The sequence below is a fragment of the Amblyomma mixtum genome, chromosome 7 (assembly GCF_055824585.1).
Source record: "Amblyomma mixtum isolate Tamu chromosome 7, ASM5582458v1, whole genome shotgun sequence".
NCBI lineage: Eukaryota > Metazoa > Arthropoda > Arachnida > Ixodida > Ixodidae > Amblyomma > Amblyomma mixtum.
In genome coordinates, this window is record NC_143018.1 from 56,193,108 (window position 1) to 56,209,294 (window position 16,187).

The 16,187-nt window shown below is 49.9% G+C and overlaps 2 pseudogenes; both read right to left on the reverse strand.

The window, feature by feature from the left end:
* The window catches only part of LOC149336129 (uncharacterized), a 568,238-nt pseudogene that overhangs the window by 446,888 nt on the left and 105,163 nt on the right, over positions 1 to 16,187 (reverse strand).
* On the reverse strand, positions 14,271 to 15,122 carry LOC149336131 (uncharacterized; annotated as a pseudogene).

Below are 16,187 nucleotides of genomic sequence, written 5' to 3' on the forward strand. Positions count from 1 at the left end.
GTCGGTTCGGTTCGAGGAACGCTCTTTGTCCGGATTTGACAAGTGGTAGGCCTAGTGTGAATTTTGATCGCTAGGACCTGCGGCATGCTTTCTTGAGTGCGAGGTGTATTGCGCTGCAGCATGTTTGAACTTTTCGACATGCTCAGCATGTTTTTTGTCAAGTTTTTCCTGGAGTTTCTTCGCAAGAACCACTTGGTCCGCATCGAGGGAGCGCGAGGCCTAGCGCCCGCGGAGTTGCCGAGCCCGAAGCGAGTGAGTACGGAAGCCGCGTGGGTGGTCCGAGTTTTCTGTATATATTTTCTCGCTGTCTCTTTTTCGACTCTGGGAGTCGCGGCTCCGGGAGCCGGGTGGCCTGGAGCCACAGGTGCCGCTACGAGCTCGCTGGTATTGCAGCTCGGCACCGGGCGTTCCGACACCGTCCGATACGGTGGGCGCCGATCGCTCAGAAGCTGCTTTGTGCAGTGAGCGGGGAGGACCACCCCACAAAGCTGACGTCTCCTCGCGGCTGCGCGCACGAAACCCGTTTCGGGTCTTTCTTTTGTTGGGGGTCGTCGACCGTCACTATGGTGGTGAGGCCTAAGGCTATTCATAGCTGCCTGCACCTTGTCAAAAGTGACACGACCACCGGACCGTGGTGTTGAGAGGGGGCGCACTTTGCTGGCCGCCTGTTTTTTTTTTACCTCGCATGAACCGAGCATTCTCGTTCAACTCAAGAAAGGGCTTTGTTCACTCGAACTTTGCGTTGCACAGCCGCCCGACACGTTTTGCTAGCGAGTTGAGCATTTGAGCCACGAGGCCCTTGTGTACGCCGTTTCCCCTCCCGTGACCTACGTTAAAGGCATGCGGAGTGTGTTTCGGAAATTTTTCAGATCCAGTGGAGCCACTCCGGCTTGCTGTCTTGTGCACATCGTCTCGCTGCCGCCTGCTGCGACGGAGCGGCTTGTATCCTGTTCGTCGCATCCATCCGGGGCAGCCGTGGCGAGACCAGACAGCAGCCACCACTGGCTGCTGTTGCCCTGGCGACTACTTCGGAATCTTGGCCTGCAGTGGTCAACCGGCCCCCCTCTTCGCAGGCCTGCAGGGCACATAGTCCGCGGGCCATGCGAGTCGTCCCAGCGGAGACCTTCACGCCGCCTTCGGAATACCGCGGAAGACTGCGTGCACACTGTCGGCGTGACCTCCGCTGCAAGACCTGCCTCAAGTGCATGAAGACCAGGAGACTCCTCCATAGCATGTAACTTGCAGGCGCGTGGGTCTATTTAAGGTTGGGGGGATGTGGGGACGCCTTCGTCCCCTGCGTTCACTTTCCCGCATTGCACCCCACTGTTGCCAGCTGCCCCCGAAAAGCACTCCTCTCGGTTCGGTTACTTCTAACTAACAAGGGAGGGCGCTCGCGTAGCAGCGACATAGCGCCACGGATGGCGTTTCGCTGCGCGCGCGCGAGGGATACCTGGCTCTCTTCTCCCTGGGAACGGGAAGCTCGCGGACGTTTCCGCGCGCCACTCCGCTCTTCGCCGCGGGCGCCTCTTGGTCGGAACTTGCTCCCGCCGAGCCCGTCCCGTCGGGGCTCGGAGTTTATCCCTTTGCCCTACCGTGGGCGAACGTTCGCTCGTAACCGTGCTGGTGAGTCGGACTTCCTCGATTCCTCAGTGTATTTTGTTGCTAGCTGGCGTTATTGTTGTTATAGCAATAAATGCCTTGTTTGTGTCAGCCAGTGTGTCGTTCCTTTGTTCCCGCAGAGCAAGGCCCGCCGTGGTCGGCGTGCGCTCGGTAGCGTACGCGACCACGGGGTGGGGTCCGCGCGGCTTTAAACTATGTCAGCCGCGGTTAAACGGGGAGAACGGATTTATCTCCCCAATTTTAAACCCCACAATACACATCTATGCTCAGCTCAGCGCTACGCATTATCCAGATAACAACCGAACCCGACTGGAACCACAGATTGATTTCAAAGCCGACGCTTTTGGATACCTTCTTCACGGTTGATCTGGTTTGGGCAAGAGATGCGCTTTTGAGCCTTCTTGCGAGCCACTTTTCGCAGATCGCCATCGTATGAGTCATTCCATGTCTACATGAAAAAAAAAAATTTTTTAATGGAGAAATCATATCACTGTCTGCGGAAACCTTGGAGGCACAAAGCACTAAGAGCACATTGCACTACGCTGTCCACGCAAAAGGGGGAAAGGGGCAACACCCTGCATGCATGCATGCACGCAGCTCAGAATTATTAAATTGGTTTCAGTTATGGTTTTTTTATTGGTGATGCTTTTATTTTTGCATTTGCGTTTCCGTAATTAAAGTTTTCATTGAGAAAATTTTCGTTAATTTGTTCTTTTATACCTTGAATTTTTTTTATACTAAAGCTTCGTGCCTGTGTACTGTGCGATGTCCATGCACCTTAATGAACTCCGGCCGGATGTTCGGAATCATCTGGAGCCATCCACTGCGCCGGCCTCATAGCCAATTAGTAGCCGACCCTGTAAAACCAAAACCAAAAATGTCCGTGCAGCGCCTCGAGCACCTCCGCCAACTTTCTCGTAAGCTTTCCAGTTTAAAAAACGTCAGTGTAAGTGAACCAAAGTGCGGGTTTTACTGAAGGTCGTGCCACCTTTGGACAATATTGTGAACTGTATTCATGTTTCAAGCACGGTTTCAAGAGCGGGAGAAAAACCGTGCTTGCGAGACTGAGATTTTTGACAGCCCGCCCCCCACCTTTTGCATTGAATTTTAAATGCTAAGAAGTATTAGAGAGGAAGGTACTTGAGAATGTTTTGTGTGCGTGACGCATTGCGGCGGCGGCTTCCGCCCCGGCGCGCTGGCGCCGCAGCAGACGACAACCGCGGCCGCGCAAAGGAAAGAGAAACGGGAACTACCTGCGTAAAAGTAGTAAAAGTGGTGACGGGCCACAGGCTTGGCTGGGCTTGGCCTTGGCCTTGGCTATGCAGTCAGTCAGTCAAACAATGTGCTCTGCGTGGCTACTTGAACTGTCGCTTAAGCTGCTGCAAGGTAAGTACTGTATGTACTACTACATCTGGGAGCGTGCGTAATTGTTTTTGTGTAGGTTAAGTTAACGCGCTCGTAACGAGGGGCCAGAGGGGCTTATTGGCTTTAGCTCGTTACCGTCGTAACGGCGGGTCCATTTAGGGCTAGCGACGAGGATATGCGATAGCACTCACGTTACGCCGTCGTTCTTTGTTGCGAATCTGTGCTGGTAGTGCTGGTTGCGTGTATGGCAGCTCTGGCAGCCGGAGCACCCTGCGGTGCGTCGTACGGGACGTGGCTACGCGAACTGCCGCTTAGATGCTGCAAGGCACATCTGAGTTCCCGCTAATTGTTTTTATGCAGGTTGGCTTCGTGTGACGAAAAGGCGGGAAGTTCTGTCACCCCCTGTTTGATGCAGTAAGTTTTACTGCTCTTTGCTATACCCAGAGCCATATTGAAGTACCACGGTTTGCGTCGTCTTGCAAAATTAGTGAATTGATAGCTGCTTAATTGCCCTGTCGTATGGTCAATTGCAGCAATTGGTACTGAGACATCAAGCAACGAGTGTTATATCAGGATATTTTCTCGAGAGAAGGTGCCGTTTTGAGTGAATTCCTTTAATTGTAACCTGTATCGAGTACGCGAAGCCGGCCACATTACCTTCCTTGGTTTTGTCGTGATTACTCGAAAAGGCTGGAAATTTTAGCGGCTGAAATAGCCACCGGTCCGTAATTCACGCAGAGGATTAAGTAGCCCGCCGTTTGATGCTGGATTCTCTTTTACCTCAATTTAGGTGTGATTTGCCACAGATATTTTCGATCGGTGTGTGGCGCGAACGAAGTGCCGCCTAACTGCTGCGAGGTACACCCTGCCACTTTTTTAACCTGAACGCGCGAGCGTCGACTGCCCGGCGCTGCGGCGCCGGAAGAACAAGGAGAGGAGAAAGCGAGGTCAACGGCACGCCCATAATTCGGGCTGTTGGACTAAGGGTCGTCTGCTAGGCTATTCTGATTAGTGCGAAGCAACCCCTGCCTAAGCACCGGCACCCCAAGAAGCGGAGAGCAATTGTTCTTAACCGCTGCCTATAGCGTGGGTGATTCTGAGAAGCGCATACATTTGGAGACAGCCTAGCATGCCCAAGAAACCAGTTGCAATCGTTACATACAAAAAAACTGACCGAAGGGTATCCTCGCTACAGCCGCGTTAATTTCACTAAAGCAAACGCTCTCGAGGCGCTACTGGCAAATGCAACCAGGGCTTGGAGTCGTGCTTGGAACGCTACGCGTTTCCACCAGCCCAGAGCCACAAACACACAGCAGATAGAACACGAAACAAAATCGCAGAACTCTGCCACAAAACTTGCTTCGCAGGAGTTGCTTCGCACGAAGCAGAACAGCCAAGCAGACGACGCTAGCTACAGAGGCATGATCAGCGCGCATGCTCGTTCCCTCTCCCTATTTCCGCTCTGCTTCGCATCGGCGCCGCTGCACTGGACAGTCGACGCTCGCGCGTTCAGGTTAAAAAAGTGGAAGGGTGCACAACTTAGTAATCAAATAAATTTATAATTGTCTGCAGAGACGGATGTTTGGTGGAACTTTAATTGTGCCCCCCACTGATCTCCATTAGGTGGCTAGATGCCGCATTCCCGCTTTCAGAGACGAGCGCGAGTGAAGCCACCGGAAGTTGGACCGCTTGTCCCGGAAGTCGGGTGTCTGCTCTGTATTTCAATGCAAAAAGTCGCGTTTTCCGCCCTTTCGTTCTCAGTTTTTTGCGTTGTTCTCGTGTAATATCTGCTGTCATATGAAAGGAAGAAGCAAGCTGAACGCGAGAAATGTGAGCATTGTGTGCAGAACCCTGTAATTTCTGCGAAAGCAAAGAAAACAGGCATGCAGGTCTCGCCCTGCCTCGGCAAAGGGGTACGTGCATTAAACACTATGTTCTTGCCTGGTTCATGTTTTCCGAGCGTAAAGGAGAAGTAGTGGAATGACGATGAGGCTAGGTCATCTTAAAACCGAATTTTCGTGCAGCAAAAAAAAGGCACAGCGCGAGAGGAACGACTGACAAGAAAGAAGAATGCTGCAGTGCGCGTGAGAAGCGCTGTTAGAAGGCAACTGCACCAAGCACCACGAATTAAAGCCCATTCAGGCTGAATTTCCTACAATACGAATCAGTACATGACACGCTGCATCGAAAAAGCAGTACCATACCTTTTGGAGGCGCTAATGTAAACCAACCGAACACTGTCGACACCTCACAAGATAGTAGCCTAGCCCCCGCTCCGCTTCAGTCTAAACATAATTCGGTAAAATAGTCGCTGCAAAGTAAGCTTCCTGGTCAAGGTTTCCATCTATTATTTCTTAAATTCATCCCTCATTGACGGCATAACTTGGGCTTGAGCGTGAGAACAAGCATCACAATAAAGAGCAGAGTAGGCGAAGCTAGGCAAACGGACGACACCGAGCCGAGTAGACGAGACTCCATACTTGCTGCGGTAGCGACGTCCTGTCGTCTGCTAGTGTCGTCCCATTGCGATGCAATGGACCTTTATTTTTGAAACGTCTTTCCCGAAGTCCTCGCTGGTCTCCTCGCTCAATTGACGGCGCAACAGGTAGGCATTGTCTTGTAAAAAGACGAGAACGACGAAAAGACGAAATGTTAAGTGGGAAAACAAAACTGGAACTGAAAAACCGTGCTGAGGTCCGATTTCATGCACTGCCAAAGGCTGACTTCCGGGACAAGGTCGCTTACTTCCGGTGGCTTCACTTTCGGGCGCCCGATGCGGCATCCAGCTTCCCTAGTGGAGAACAGTGCTGTCCCCCAAACGTGGAGTGCAGATGCGGAAGGAACCACCTTTTTGTAATCCTTGAAATAAGATGTCTAACGCCTTGTTTTATCCTGGAAATCTTATTTGATTATTATTTCTACAGGAGTGCAAAGTCGCACAGGTTGCGTCAAACCGTTGCAAGGGCCAAGCACCGCCTAACTGCAACAAGGTACATGTCTGTAATCAGTCGATTCATTGCAGTTTATTTCTTCCCGTTATGTGTGCCCTTGTTTTGCCCTGTTTCACATATGTTATACTGCCTTGGTTTCTCATGTTACTCCGTAAATGTAGGAAATGTGGGCTGCGTTGTGGGCTGCGAAAGCAACCTCTATTTCTATGTAGACCTCTGGCTGACGGTAGAAAGTTTCGTTTTGCTTTTCGTTTTTGTAATTTGTAATTGAATGTTCAGCATTACTGTGTGGCTGTTTTTGAATGTACAGCCATGAAGCAGACATTCTACATTCTTGGTAGGCTTATTAATTTTCATGTGGTCTTTGGTAGCCGTCATGACTGCTGTGCACAAGTGCAGTGAATTCGTGGTTGAGACTGCCATCAGGGATTGGCTTCGCCATGCTCCTGCGAGTCATCGAGATGCATTTGGAAAGGTATTCCACTCAGTTTTCCTATGCTTCCAAATTCTCACTGTGTATTATCGTTTTGTTGCCAAATTTGTGCTATATTTTTGCATCGGCTGAAGTAGTGCAACTATTTCACATGGCAAAGATATTTTCTGATAGAGCTTTGGAAACATTTTAATGAGTAGGCAAGTGAGCATTCAGCTGTTCTAACAAAAACTGAAAATGAGCAGAGCATGCATGGAGCATACGCCAATCTTTTGGTATTGTGCTGATTTTATAGCAGTGAAGATTCCACTTGGAACTTCTCGATAGTGTCCCATGAATTTTGTACTAGTGCAACTGTGATAACCAATTTTTATTGTCAGAACTTGGAGTCCCTTACCTAAGAGTACAAAACTTTTGCCTCAACATGTAGAGAATCCGCCTTTTTACACTATAGTTAATGAGCTCGTTCTGCTGAAAACCCCGGAAACCCCTCCATCACTCGGGAAAAAAATCTCAGAAATTTCAAATGAAGTTAGGAGAGGGTCCAAATGTAGGTACAATTAGCGAGGAGGTTGCTCTTGGGGGTATTTCGTAAAATAGAGGTAATCCGTTAAAGTCGTGTATTGCAGCTCAAACTCGGGCCCTTTGCGTGCCAGGTGGGCACGCAACACAAAGGCAATGAAGTGCTGTCGGGTGCGCGCGTTACAGGAGCGACCGGCTAGCGGATGCGTTGTTTGATTATAGATTTTTCATCGATATTTTCAATCAATGGTGCGATTCAACATTGAAAATTGATAAATTCAGAAAGAGTTAATTTTTCACAGAGGCCATCAGGGAGAGAGTAGGCTGTTATGATGTGTGAAGTTTCTATCAGGTGTGCTTGCAGCTGGGGGTACAGTAGGGCGATGACATATCATACGATGTATAAACAGTCAGTACTAGTCACTGGGGGAGCACTTGTGATGGCGATCTTAGTGTCTACTAGTGTGGACGCTATTTTGTCTACTGTTAAGGTGACGCTTAGCTATCACCCTAATTTTTCACATACCTTACTCTTGTAGCAAATTTAAGCTGCAGGAACATTCTGTTTAGGTGCAAGCATATCATTGCCTACATGTGTTTGCGACAGTCCAGAAGGCAAGCCATTCAGCTGATTAGATTATTGTAGTGTCTGTCCCAAATGAAATACAGTTGCATTTAAGCGGGCGAATTGAAAACAAAAAAAGAAGGTTTTATGTCATGACTGAGTTGATCCTGAATCACAACTTTTGTGCAGTCTACTGCAGTGTTTTATGAGTTGGAGTGCCTACGTGACAGATAACCATGTGAAAAATATGTTTATTCACTTCAGCCAAACTGCCATTACAAAATAGCTGGCTTGTGCAAGTTTGCCTGTTTTATTTTATAGTGACGTCCAGAGATAGGGCATACAATGAACAAGGGGCAGGCTGGAGGAGGGGATAGCTGTTTGTGTCTGCTATAGCAGATTAAGGCTCCTTTTGGATTGGCTTGTTCGTTTTATGCGGTTGATGGTTTGGTTTGGTTTGTGGGGTTTAACGTCCCAAAGCGACTAAGGCTATGAGAGACCCTGTAGTGGAGAATCTAATCTTCTCCACCTTTTTCTACTGCAGTGCCACATAGATGTAAAGATTATGTTTTGCATTTTGTTCTTGTGATCTCTGGTGAATGGACATTCTGAAAAATTCGAAACCAGTGGTGGTGTGTTCTCATTTTTTACTATCAATTTGGCAGTCGGAAACTGTACAAGGAAGCAGGACAGAAAGATCACATGAGGAAACAGGCTTCATTGTTCATTTCTAAAAGTGTAAAAGTTAGCGTTGGTGCTGTATTATAGTTAGTCCAAGCATGCCCATGGACCCTGTTCATTTGTAATCAGTATAGGATCCGCACAGCTAGTTTCAGGAAACTAAATTTTGAGCATGCTAGAAGTGTAAGGTATTTCCTTTATTTTGGGCACAGCGCTGAAGTTTCCTTGTCGCTTTTTTGCCCAGCGGAGTGGCCTACGCACAGCTGAACAGTGAACCTACTAACTTCAATCCAAAACAAGAGCTGCAAGGCCTCGTCGCTTTTGTAGCCCATTGGAGTGGTCCATGTACAGCTGTACTGTGAGGACCTGCTGACTTCAAGCGCACAAGCAAGAGCTGCCAAGGGGTCTTTACGGGACTGCATATTTTTTTAAAGTTATAAATGTGTGAAAAAGCAAACTTGAAACAGTATGCAAGCAAAAGCTTGTAGACAGACTAGAAACAGGAATTGTCACAAAAAAAACTAGCATGACAATTCAAATCACAGTGAACGAGCTGGCAGGGACTGAGAACAAAATGTTCATTGAATAAGCTGGTAATTGAATATCCACCAACACACCTAAAGTTGCTTATGAAGTGTTATGCTAGAGTTTTTTATGACAACTCCTGTTTCTAGTCTCTACAAGCTCCTGCTTGAATATTCATTTCAGCTTTCTTTTGTTCAATGCAGCATTTATTTCTTATGGTAGAGAGCAAAGCAACATGCCATATGGTCCTCATTCATTTGGACTTCTATATGTACAGGTGCCGTCAAATAAAATGCAAACCAATATTCAGGAAAAAATTTAACCATTGGCCCTCAATTCATGCATCCTTGAATACATATGCGCAGCTCAATTGTGATTGTACGAATTGCACTCTGCTTGCTTTTTGTATTCTTTTCGAGTGTGCCTTTTTTATTACAGTGCTATAGGCCTTAATTGTGATAGCAAGAGTAGCCACTGTTAGCATGTTTTAGTAGTGTTTTGCTGAGACCTGTGCTCTATATACTCACCTACCAAGCACCATAGCCACAGTTATTGAGCTGACTGACTTAAGGGACCATTTTGGTGTTTCGTTCTTCTGTAGTGTAGTAGCTGAATTTCGTATGCTCATTTTATAAACAGTAAAGACAATTCCTTTCCATTTGGGTTTTCTTCGAGTGTTTTGCTGCTTACTGTTAAAATGTGTTATATGCTGTTGTAAGACATTTTTCTAAACAATGAAGATATTGATGACAATTTAACGCGGCTGCGAAGGTTCTGGAAAGCTTGATGTACAGTGAACATCTGTTGTTTTTTCTTGACCTTAGCTAGACTAGAGGATTGCGATCCTAATTATTGCACATCATTCAAATCTTAGAGTTTACTTTTACTACAGTGATTGTCAGTCAACCTACATGCTATCCGTATTGGCTAGCCTAAATACAGTTTATACACAGGCTTCAGGTAAATACCAGGTGCTATATACTTCCAATGAGGCCTCTGTTGCAATATATAGGAAGCACTATAGATGTCTAACTGCCCTTATGTGCACTACCATTATATGCGACAATTGTCCAGCCGTAACATCTCTACAACATACTATTTTAGAGGTACGGATGCATTTCTGATAATCCTGTGGATATCTCCTCAATGTTATGCAGACATATTTGGAGATCTGTTGAACATACAAAGTGTCCAGCAAGTGCTGTATTTGAGACGTCTAAAGGCTGTATGTGGTTATCTGGGAGAGCAAATGAAGTTTAAGCCTTTGTGCTGCAACATAATGCGTTGAAGATGTCTATGAGGTTAGATCTCAGAGCAGTGTGTGCTCGGAAGTAATACGATGGCTACAAGTGTGGGTTATGGATTAGCCACTCTAACAACAATAGTCTGGCTGCACAGCTGTAGTTTTTCATGGTAATCGCGAATGCAAGAGAGTAGTGGAAACAATCCTCCGTTCCTATTTTATTAGCCTTGCTGTGCAGTTTTCAATGTAACGCCACTTTGCAAAATAATATATCTAGAAAGCATTGCCTTGTTGCCAGCTGTTCATTTGAATAAAACTGGAGACGCCTATTGCGTGATATGCAAAATTTCATTCTTCGACAGACGTCTTCACCCGAATGCAGGCCGTACACATACAATATTAGGAAAGCAGCAAACAGTGTTCAGTCTTTCTATCTCGACAGAAGGTTTTGTTTTTGCTTATCACATACTTGTGAGGCGATAAATGCAGAGTTCGCAGACAAGCAGGCTTCCCTCTTACGGCGTTGGACTCAGTGGTAAGTTGAGATAGCCAATAATGTTTAGGCTTCCGGAGTGTGTGCAATCTCCAATATCCAGAAATGTTCAGTAAGAGTTGCGACAAGAATGTTTCTTCTGTTGCTGGGACATAAAAATGGCTAAAGCTTAGCTAAGGTTAAGCCTAGTCAGATGCGAAGCATATTGATGGCTAGGCTTAGTAATACATGGCTTTCCTTGGTTGAATACTTGGTCATTTTAATACAACCACTAGAAGTGTAGCAAGGATTGCCGTGGCAGCTATATACGGGATCATCGGTGAATTCAATGCAGAGTGTACAACCGCTGCCCCAGCACCGGCTACAACAGCATTCTTGGCACCCATGGAAAGTACATTGGAAATACCCTTACTTATTCCACCACCGCCACCATTCCCTATAGACTGTATTGATGTACTCCCAGCAGCAGCAGGCAGCGCCTCTGATGTGGAGCCTCCACCGCCGCGGCCGACCGCGCGAGCCGGCAGCCCATCTCTCCTCTGCTGTGACGTCATGTTGTCACGTGGTCAGCCGCCGCGCCTCTGATGTGGAGCCTCCACCGCCGCGGCCGACCGCGCGAGCCGGCAGCCCATCTCTCCTCTGCTGTGACGTCATGTTGTCACGTGGTGTCACGTGGTCACGCTAAAGGTCAATGGTAGCTCCACCGCCGCGCTCGACGGGCTGTAGTGTAGCTCTAGTAATATGCTTCGCATAAAAGCACCGCGGATACTGTAGCACGCTCTGAATTGCGGGCCCTTGTGGGCTCTGCACGGGTGCGATCTGCACACCACACTGGTGAGCGATTTTTGGAACGCGGCGTGTCTGCAGTGGTGCGTCGGACAGCGGAGCGCCGTACGTGCCAGCCCCTCGTTGCGCGTGTGCGCGTGCGAGTGGTGTGCGAGTGGCAGGCACGCGGAGCGTAGAGCTACGTGTCAGCAAACCGAGGTGTTGAGAAGGACACCGCACCACAAATGTGGTCATTCAAGCGTGGAAGTGGCAGCTGTCGGACGTTGAGTTCGAGCTGCCAATGACTTCCCTTGAATCACCGGCGCAAGACCATTAAGCCTCATTGAAGCGTGGAGGTGGCAGCCGTCAGACTTCGGGTCTGTGCTGCCGTGGACCTCCCTGAATCAACAATGCAGGCCTACTGCATCCATTTCGAGGTCGGAAGAGGCAGCATCCAAGGTTTCCTTGGCTAGGCTGCACAAGCCTAAGGTGTTTTCGGAACGCCGTCGACATGACCTGGCTACAGTTTTCCTGCTGCAGCTGCTCAATTCTTGTGAGCAGTTGACAGGAGTTCGTCAGCGTCTCCCGTATCCATCTCCTCATCTCCTGGCTCTCTACTACCACCTCCCTGAACGCAACGCCAGCGACGCATCGCAACTCGCCAACCCGCGTCTGTGCTACCTGCAAGACACATCCTACACACCCTCGGTATCCACCTACCGGCTACGGATCCCACACAGCTCCAGGTCCCCAGCCACATTCACTGCGAATTATTTATTAAACCACTCCCCAAAAACATGCATCCCACCTACCACGAACCCCGCCGCAGAGCTCGCGCACGGGCACTCCACAAACACTATGGCAAGGAACCGTATGCCGTTTGGGTGGATGCCGCATGCACGGGCGAGGACGCGGTTGTAGCCATCACGAACCCCTCCCGCCAACCGATTGCCGCCCTTCACATAATCCCTACTGCCACTTCGGAGGAGGCCGAAGAGGCCGCCATTGCCCTGGCCATCACACGCACGGAGGCCCGATATATTCTATACGACTCTAAAACGGCCATACTAAATTTTGCTCGCGGGAGAGTTCACGTCCCTGCATTTCGCATACTGAACTCCCTCGCCGCACACCCACCCCGCCACATGGAGTTGACATGGGTGCCTGCCCACTCCGGGAATCCCGGAAACGAGGCCGCCAACGCTTTAGCCCGAGGTTCTCTCAACCGGGCACCGGCGGCCTCCGACCTGGGGTTCTCGCGGTAGCGCATGCACTCATTCAGTGAAATGGCGGGTTCGAACCCGACCGCGGCGGCCGCGTTTCGATGGAGGCGAAACGCAAGAGGCGCCCGTGTGCTGTGCGATGTCAGTGCACGTTAAAGATCCCCAGGTGGTCGAAATTTTTCCGGAGACCTCCACTACGGCACCTCTTTCTCTCTTTCTTCTTTCACTCCCACCTTCCTCCCTTCCCTTACGGCGCGGTTCAGGTGTCCGCGTAGATATGTGAGACAGTTACTGCGCCATTTCCTTTCCTCAAAAACCAATTTACATTTACATTTACGCAGGCCTGCAAAGCCGAGCGTCGGCTCTACCCTCCACCCCATCCCTCCCTTGACCATTATCATCAGACACTTAGGATGCGGCTTCAAACACGCACCTTACCCTGCCCTTATATGCTCTCGCGCTATCACCAAGTCCACACAAACCCCTCCTGTACCCTCTTCCACCACCTCAAAGCTACTCTAGACCATATCATTTTCCTCTGCCCGGCGGATCCTCCCCCGCGGAGCCTGGAGCACCTTACCACTTGGGAGGCTTGGGAGACCCTACTGCGTTCTGAGGACCCGGCCAAGCAAGCCATCGCCACCGGCCGGGCTGCCAGCGTCATGAGCCTCCGGGACATGAACGTTTGAGTGCGGTGGGGCCGTGCGGGGGCCCACGGACCTGTGTGTCCCAAACTCCCCAGTTGTAAATAAAGTTTTCACCACCACCACCACCAAGGCATTCCCACACCACCTGGGACGCTTTGTAGCCGGTGAACTCTCTCCTTTTTAACTGTTGTGTTTTACGCGTGCCTAGTGTGTGTTTTCCTTGGTGTTTTTCGCTTCTTCTATTGGCTCCTTTCCTTTAAAATATAAAAACGGCTTCGTTTTGTTTTGTTTGATTTCTTTGTTCCTTGCTTCGAACCTGCACGCGAATGCGTTCCCCTCCAGCAGTCGGGGACGCGTCCATCCGATTCGCGACAGTTTGGCGTCCACGACAGGACGAAGCCGTGCTTTTTTTTCCTTTCCTTTCTTGAGTCTGTAAAAAGAAACGAAGGTAACACTAAAGGAGTTGATTGAGTTAGGCGAAAAGTCGGGGTTGAGGGATGTCGAGCAGCGTTCGTGGGTTTCCGCTGAGCAAGAAAAAGGAAGGCGCTGCACGTGCAGCAGAACGCGAGCACGAAAAGGCCCAAGCAGTAGCCCAACGCGCTGCACGTGAAGCCAAACGCGAGCATGCAAAGGCTCAAGCGGAAGCCGAACGCGAGCATGCAAAGTCGCTGGCAGAAGCCCAACGCGCTGCAGCACAGGCTGAGGAGCGTAGATTGCAGCTCCAATTAAGGCTCGCAGAAGCTGTTGGAGGTAACCGAGTATCCGCACCGGGGGCCTCAGCAGCGGTTAGCCCACACAAGTTGATCCCGCCTTTCGACGATCGTAGGGATGGCTTAGATGCATACCTCAAACGTTTTGAGCGTATCGCAGAAGAGTACAGCTGGCCTAAGGAAAAATGGGCTACATCACTCAGTATGTCTTTGACTGGGGAGGCTCTCCGTGTGTTCGGTCGATTGTCTCTAGCAGATTCAATGGATTACAATAGGGAAAAGCTAGCACTGCTCCAACATTTTCGGCTCACAGCAGAGGGTTATCGCGAAAGGTTTCGTGAAAGTAAGCCGCTGGATAAAGAAACAGGCAAGCAATACGCAGCACGCTTGCTCAGGCTTTTCGATCAATCGGCCGAGATGTCGGGAACGGTGGTGGTGGAAAACATTTATGTACAGGTATAATACAGGAGGTTATGCATGAGCTGACCCAGAGGGGGCCAGCCCTTAGAAATACTAGGTGGGGGTCCCTAGTTCGGGACCCCAGTGGCATCGGCCGCCGCCAAGGTTCGCGCGACCAAGGCCCGTTGGGCCTGCAGGTCAGAGCAGCCGAGCAGGGTCGCCTCCCAGTCCTCCCGGGTTGGGTTGGGGTGAGTGTGGATAGCAGGGTTGGAGGGGCAGGCCCACACCATGTGGTAGATGTCCGAAGACTTCTCCGCACAGTGCGGACAGCTGCCCGAGAAAGAAGAGTCGAAGTGTTTCAGAGCTGCCGGGCACAGCAAAGTATTAGTATACAGGCGGAGCAGCAGCCGCTCCTCCGCCTTTGACAGACCTTTACACGGGCGGGGATAAAGACCATGGCCAGATTGATAGAGTAAAACGATGTCTTTGAAGGTGTAAGCTGGAATAAATTAGAGTTCCTGATCATCAGGGTCGGAGGGGAATGTCCGGTGAGAGAGCGCGCGGGCGGCGGCGTCAGCTGCCTCATTTCCCTCAAGGCCCATGTGAGCGGGAGCCCAAACGATACGCCGGTGCGCGGGGTCACCGGTGTAGACGCTGTTTTGAAGAATGCGATAGGCTAGATAAGGTACCCAGCCCTGCTCGACGTTCCGACATGCCCCTCGCGAGTCGGAAATAATTGTTTTTGAATTGGAATCAGATGCAGCCAACGCAATGGCGACATCCTCCGCGTGTGATATGTCACGGGCCCGGAAAGTAAGGCCGTTCACTGTTTTCGATTGGTGGACGACTGTTGCTGTGTACCATCCCACATAGTGGGGGCCTGAAGCATCCACGTAGAATACGCCGGGTTTCGATCCATAGTGGCGGGCCAGGGCTTCCGCCCGCGCCAGGCGCCGGCCATTATGGTCCTCACGGTTCATGTTCGCGGGAAGAGGGCGCACGTGGAGGGCGCATCTCCACTGGGATGGAATACGTACGCGCTCTTCCATGAGAGTGGTATGTTGGATGTGCTATAGCACTGCACGGGCCTCAATCTGACGCCCAAGCCCGGCCCGGGCCCGAGACCTGGAGCCCGAGCCCGGCCCAGGCCCGCGGCTTCAAGCCCGGGCCCGGTCCAGGCCCGCTAAATTATCGCTCTAGCGAGCCCGGCATGGCCCGTGAATTCCCGGAGTGAAGCCCAGCCCGGGCCCGGCCCGGCCCGTTTCACAGTAACGCTTGAGGTATACTGCTCACTGAGCAAGTAGACCGCTACTAGACCGATAAGAAACTGGCCGACAAAGGTTCTGAAACCACAATTTGAAACAGCGTAATCATAGCGCGGGAAACAACACAGGACAAAGACGAGACGGGACAAGCGCTTGTCCCGTCTCGTCTTTGTCCTGTGTTGTTTCCCGCGCTATGATTACGCTGTTCCAATGAATTACCAACATGCCCAAGCCTATTCTGTTCTGAAGACCACAATTTGGCTTGCAGAAAGTCGGTTCTTTTTAACCCAGAAGGAAGTGATTAAGAGTAGTGCTCGCCAGGCCCGTCTTTTGGACAGTGATCTCGTGTAGGTGCGCTAAGATAAACTCTGAAGTTCCGAGAGCCAAATAAAAAGGGCTGCATACGCGCGTAATAGACTACTTTGCATTCCCCCATGATTTTAATCAGTTATATTTTGCCGCCCGGAAGTATATACATTAAAGCTGCCTAGCAAGCAGTGGGATGACATTTGTTTAGTGAACGTGATCTTGCAGGTTGAACTCATAACCGAACTGGTCGCCTTTCAGCAGAAACGAAAAGCTAAAAGGCTTGAGTATTTTACAGTGTGTGTTTTGAAGAATAAACTAATATTTTCTTGCCGAATACATTTCTAATAGTGTATGGATATGTTGTGGGATGACGAACAATCAATGGACAATTAAGACCGGTTGAATTTTACTCCTACTGATGGGGTAGAAGATAACGCGCGAACCATACGTGATAACTCACAGGGCAAAACA